The following is a 6,657-nucleotide window of genomic DNA, read 5'->3' as shown; positions in this document are numbered from 1 at the left end:
TGAAAGCTCATTATGAAATATTTTAAAAAATTTCACTGTCGCGAAACACAGCACGATACAGGTTTGAAGAAGTGCATAGGCTATAGGTACTATAAGTATTTAGTTTTTATCCCGGGTCAGCCAGGACGGAGCCGTTTTGAACATATAGCCTTAAATATTGCGCTCTAAGTGAAAGTCGACTGAAATTCGTGTTAATTGAAGCGATAACACTAATACTTTCATCAACATGCATTAAAATCCTTAACGAGGTTAGCAGCATCCAAATCTGCGCTTGAATCGAAATCCACAATTCGTTTGTTTATGTCATCATAACCTTTTCGAGCATTCGGCGGGAACCGGTCCGGTCACTTTCGCACAGAGTATAAAAAATACAGATAATCGTTAGAGTGAGTCAGGGATCACTTTTTTGGTGCTTTCTCCCACACCTGCTCACTTCGATCACGGATATGAGCACTTTCAACTGGTGGAAAATGGGAGCAGTGTTTTGCGTGGCCTTGTTTCGAAGTAAGCGCGATGCGGACTAGCAAGTAGCGAGGTAGCCGGCGGACCCGACCAGTGTTGGTTCGACTTTCTAGCGCGTTATACGTACCGTGGTGTATAGAAATCGGCGCGAAATCCATCGCGAGTGTTTTGTGTTGTGTTGTGACTGTGTTCAGGATCTTGCAAATCTGGAGCGATACGCGTTTTTTGAGAGGTTCGAATTTTGAATTAACTTTTTTAGTTGTATTTTCGGTGGATTTAAAAAATTAAATTGTTATGAGTTAACAGACGCCGCGCCGCGAAATGTGAAAGTATGATTTATTACGATTTTTATAGCAAATTTACACGACTGGTTGAATAACACGGTGCAAATTTTGATTAAACTTGAAGTTATTTACATAATTTTGATATTTTTCCATGTTTTTATTTTATAGCATTGTTGTTTTCAACTTTTTGACGTACTATAATTAATTATCTCTAGGATATGGTAATATTTCATAAAGCTCTACTATTTTAACTTACGATAAGTAGGTATATTATTAATATTATGTATGGTATGTGAAAAGTAAGTTCAAAAACTGATTCATTGCCTTATGCTATGAACATTTATTTATGGTCCATGTGTAAAAAAGGATAGTCACAGAAAGTAAGCCATTGATGTAGAGCTCCTGACATTTAAAAAACTAGAGCTTACTACTACTTATGTTAACATACTCTGTTCATCGAATAGAGTCCAAAACATATTATTACAAAAAATTTGAAGTCCAAAATATCCAAATTTCTCTCTTTTAAATTCTTCTTTTTAATTTTTAATTGTCCCCAAGATACGGAACTTTTCTCACGTGTGTTCGACTCGCACTTGGCCTCGTTTCCAGGCTCATGACGCATGTTAGGTATAGGTTAAACATGTTCCTAGTTACTTAAATTAATTCTAGGAATGTACTACGAATCAAGCTGCGCTTTTAGGCGCTTTCATTGGAATAGCGTGTTATTTACGAAGGTCAAGTATAAAGTGAAAATAAAATAATTATACCGAACTTCGCTTAATTTCTAATTCGCATGCCGGGAACTTTTAACTGTAACAGCTTTTGTTCTGCTAACTATTTGTTCTATACAAGTAATTTCTCGTGTTACTGTTTGTAATAAATTTTTTCTTCGTGAATTTCCACCAAAATTTAAAATGTAGAGCTTCTTAGATAATAATCTGAAATCAATTTATTTATTTTTTACAAATGTCAATCACAAACATTTAAAATTAACATTGTGTGTGCAAAAATATATTCTTTTGATAATTTTTAAAAAATGATTTATAAAAGATTTTTGTAGTTATAATTATATAATATAGGTAGCGAAGTTCAAATTTAACAGAATACATTAAGTAATATAGTTACCTGTCTACATAATTAATCATTATTAAAGGTCTAAGAATTTAGGTATTGTGAGCTGTAATAATTACTACGTTTTCGTTAAATTTGGGGCGACAGAATATTAATTATAAAGCTTTCAGCTCTTTATATAGCGCTCAACTTTGAGGTTTAAATATCTTAATCTTGGTAAATATTTAAAAGAGGAAAGATAATAATTAACTGCTTCGTAGTTACACAAGTAATTGTGTTTTGAATCCAGCTCAATTTATAGTATGTGTGCTTTGCCTAAAAGACTTTAATCGTAATAATAATTGGAGCGTGACGATAAAAGACATGATATTTTTTTAAGGTACCTAACCCACTGTATGTATATTTGTATACTCTGTGAATAGTAAATAAAATAATACTTGTACACTTTCTAATTAATTATGTTCACAGTTCTAAATTTAATAAAGCTACTGTTTTTATTTTTGCAAATCTCCAAATTATTCAACATCGAAAAGCTAAGCTAGCATAAAGATAACTAAACCGCACAGCCTATAAACGCCAAATACTTCAAAACAAGCAATTAATACTCTTTTTATGATTATAAGCAAACTCTTTGTAAAAACGGAATTAATGTAACCTAATTAATTTCTTATCTAATCTTGTGCTAAAAAGTGAGAGCCGTAATAAAGGCGGTATACACAAAATTGTTTTTAATTAAGTCCGAGGCCGCAATCGAGGTTTTTTCAAACCGCTAAGTAAATAAAAAAATGAAAACGGCTAATTTTCACCCCAGCTGTACTATTATAAAAATCCTCAAATTACTCTTGTTTGGTCAACTAAAAGAATTTTAAATTGAACTGAGACTTAGAATCATTGTTTAATATTTTGCGCCACAAATAAGCACAAAACATTGATTAAGGTTTCATGTTAGTAAATAAAATAAAGTATTAGAAATTATATTTTGGAAGGCTATTTAGCTATTTTTATAGTGCTTAAAATATTTAAAACGGCACTAATATCATGTCCATATTTAAAGAAAACAATTAATAATACTAATCGATAAATGTCATGAAATAACTTCCATCCGTTATATCATGTGGTAATCTTCACAATATTTTTCAGTGATGTCACGCATTACTCAAAAGATGTTCTGTAATACATCCGGGTACTTAAGTATTTGAGAACATAAGCTTTATGTATGTCAGGTAATAAGGGTGTGAAAAATATAAATATTTGCACACATACATTATACTTACTTACATGTAAAATAGTATAGAACTAAAGAGTTTCATTGTTAGATAATTATTTACGTATGAAATAAATACAAACACTATATGTGCCACGATTAATTATTAATACATATACCATTTTTATAAATAGAGACGGAACTTAACTCTTGTCAAACGTCCGAATAATAGATATCTGAATTATTTGATTCTTACTTCTAAGCATCGAAATAAACAGCTTCTATTTGCGTGGTCCATCCACGCAACTCATCTCCAACAATTTGTTATCTTGAATAAACTATCTTGGTCTTTGTCGTTACGGGCAAACCTACCTCTTGAAGAAAATATCAATTCGAATTAGATTTATGACATAGAGTTCATGGCAGGTTAAAGACATTAGATAAAGCAATATTTTTTTTAAGATTCTATAGTACGTGTTTACCTATATATCCATACTTAATATTATAAATGCGAAAGTAACTCTGTCTGTCTGTCTGTTACTCAATCACGCCTAAACTACTGAACCAATTTTCATGAAATTTGGTATGGAGATATTTTGATACCCGAGAACGGACATAGGCTACTTTTTATCCCGGGAGAAATGACGCAATCCCGGAAATCCCACAGGAACGGGAACTATGCGGGTTTTTCTTTGACTGTGCGGGCGAAGCCGCGGGCGGAAAGCTAGTCTTTTATAAAAACACCTACGCAACCAATGCCAGGATCAAAATAATAATGATGGTTGGGTTTTGTGTAGGCTCTACATCCTTGTTCTGTTATATCAAGACTAAAGTCTATAAGTATACTCGTATTTAAAAGTACAAGACATTCAAACAAAAAGTTAATTGACGCTAAAACTAACACGCAAACAGTGCGTATCCCAGTTTTCAGCGGAGAGTTTATTAAAAAAGTGTGACAATGAAACAAAGGCGCTCTTGAGAATATTTTCGTTTACATAGCCGCTTGAATCTTTGTCTATTCTTTTAGCCTCTACAATCTGACAGACAATAGCACTGAATTGTTAGTTGTATAGTTGTTGAAATACTTCTTGTTTCGGAGGCGCCTTTCTTTCCTATGCGAGAGGCACTTCACATCTGAGATGTCGTTAAGACGGATTCTGAAAATAACACGGATTTTTATTTAACATTATTACACCTTTTCCGCATGTAAATAAAGGGCTTGGAAAGGCGCTTTTAAAGGGTTCTTAGATTATACGCTTTTACAGTGAACGCTTGAGATTAGATTCTATTTTTAGATACGGATTAATTTTACAATACTCAATTCTCTGATCTCATAAAAATGCTTGCTACCTTTTAAATCAAATATAAATAAAGCAAAGTTCCTGTCCGATTTGAGGTTTTTGCGCGCAACAAACTTTAGTGATTATTCCAGTATCTAAATGCCATAACTCTCTGTAACAGCGATATTCCGACCCAATAATAATTTCAAACGATCCCAGTTATTTCGTATTGAATAACTTTGAGAGTTCGGAGAATTGATTGCCCCTTGTTCCGCAAGCGCCGCTTACCTACTTATAAACCCCGATAATTAATACTAATATAAAATTTTTCTAAAGGAATAATATAGCCGAGATAATTTCTTTTCAGCTGTCAACGTTCGGGAAAGTACTTTATATCACTTCTATCTCTTGCTCTCATCCTCAGCCACTCATTCAGGACTTTAATTAAAGTGCGCCGACTAATTAATTGGCTAGGATATTAGTGAAAGGGCTGTTTATGATAATTGGCTGCTTCATATTTGTAGATAGCAATCTTATATTTTAAAATAATTCAATGTATAATATTCAATAGGCAAAATTAAGTTTTAATTGCACACATTATTTTATGTAGTACCCAATTTATACGTTAAAATATATTTACAAATTAAATCAAAGCAAATTCACAACAATTGTTTATATTAATTATTTTCATAATAAAAGGAATAGCTGATACAAAAGCCGAGACCCGAGTTCGGGTAATTTTTCCATTCTTATGTTATTTATTAAGAAATAATACGATACAGGAAAGGAATTCCATTACAACAATGAATGAAGAAATTCCTTTGAAAACAGTATCTATTGTCTTCGACCGGTATTGATTGAATTTATTTACGTATAATATAATAAGAATATTATGATTCATTTGTAAAAGTTTGGATTACATGAGAACATAGTGTACAATTACACAATAATCCGTAAGTAACTCTATCTGTTTACTTTCCTTAAATATAGCTAATTTTATTTGCCAACGATCTTCTCTTTGGGGATGATTTCCATCGAATTTTTCGTTACGTAATTGTAATAACTAATATATCTGTTTGTATTCGTGAGTATTAATATTATAGTTTATCACAATTGTTAATAAGAAGGTATACATTCATGTTAGGATATAAACGTATCATTTTTTTCAGAAAAGTTTTGTAGGTACATGTTTTTTATTAGATTTTACGAAAATGCAAAAATGATTATGTTCAATATGATTAATTCTTATTGGAGTTGGAAGAAATAATAAATACGAGAAGCAAATAACAAATTACGAAACCAAGTACGAACAAAAGCGTGAAATTAGGAAACCGTCTTATTTGTCTCATCGGGGCTTGATAAATAACGTTATCCCGCGCTAAGTGCTTCACAAATCATCTCGACAATAGTCTCCTGTTATCTGTACAGCTTCTACTTGTAATTAACTAACTGCTATTGATCGTGTTGCTTTGGATTAAAGCTCTCCCCATGAATATAAAGATTTTTCGTTCAGTTGGATATGTCTAAACCCTTCTGGATAGTTCATAGAATGTACTATTTGGTATAGATTTAGAATATTATTTATGGTATTATTAATTTTAAAATCAACGAATATTTGTTCCCATATTAAATTTTAGCCTACTTTGATATTTTAGGGTAATGGTCATCCGTATAAACCTCAATTATTGAGGCACAACTGCCCTATAGAATGAGTTAATAAATAAAACGATATCACTATCATTAAAATTCATGAAAAAAGAAACGTTTCTCATACGCAATTGGAAAGTACAAATACATTTCCATAAGTAGGCTGTAGGTATATTTAAAGAAACTGTAGGTAGATTCAATACTATGGGAATTAAAAGCTATATAATATACTTATTGTCACATAGTATTACTACCATTCTATTGTGTTCAGTACATTATGTTAAGCTCGGTCATTGACTAGCATTGTGCTGTTGATGACAATACATTAGTTAGGTGATGGGATTAGGAAGGAAACAGCATATATAATTGAGATTATTCCTACGCAGTTTCTTTATATCTGATTGAGGTTGCCAAGTATGGCTATCGGAGTTAATAATAATTTATTGACTAAATGAAAATAATGAATAAAATCTTAAGGCTGTTTATGCTACTTATAATAAGTTTGTTAGTGCATTTTGGTGCATTTCAGTTATATTTTATCGAATTACAATAAAAATAAATGATTTGTGAACACGTCACGGATCGCACCGAACAATGAAGAATTTTTATACCGTATAATTTAATTTATGAAGTGTTAATTTGTTTGGTTTATTTGCAGTCGATATATAATACACACAGTATTTGTATGTTATTATTTTTTATTATGCTG

General features: G+C 31.6%; 1 protein-coding gene across 1 annotated transcript in view; it reads left to right on the top strand.

The window, feature by feature from the left end:
- Window positions 1-484: 484 nt before the first annotated feature.
- Window positions 485-6,657, top strand: part of LOC149900492 (uncharacterized) — a 58,757-nt gene continuing 52,584 nt past the window's right edge. Inside the window, exon 1 of the mRNA XM_090112322.1 lies at window positions 485-694. The gene's annotated coding sequence lies outside the window, so the exon portion shown is untranslated. The remainder of the gene's footprint in view (window positions 695-6,657) is intronic.

This window comes from Colias eurytheme, chromosome 18 (genome assembly GCF_061535395.1).
Source record: "Colias eurytheme isolate Ceu_HAF_F1 chromosome 18, ilColEury1 Martin Lab GWU primary, whole genome shotgun sequence".
Classification (NCBI taxonomy): Eukaryota; Metazoa; Arthropoda; class Insecta; order Lepidoptera; family Pieridae; genus Colias; species Colias eurytheme.
The sequence above is the reverse complement of the archived record's forward strand: the minus strand, read 5'-3'. Positions and strand labels throughout refer to the sequence as shown.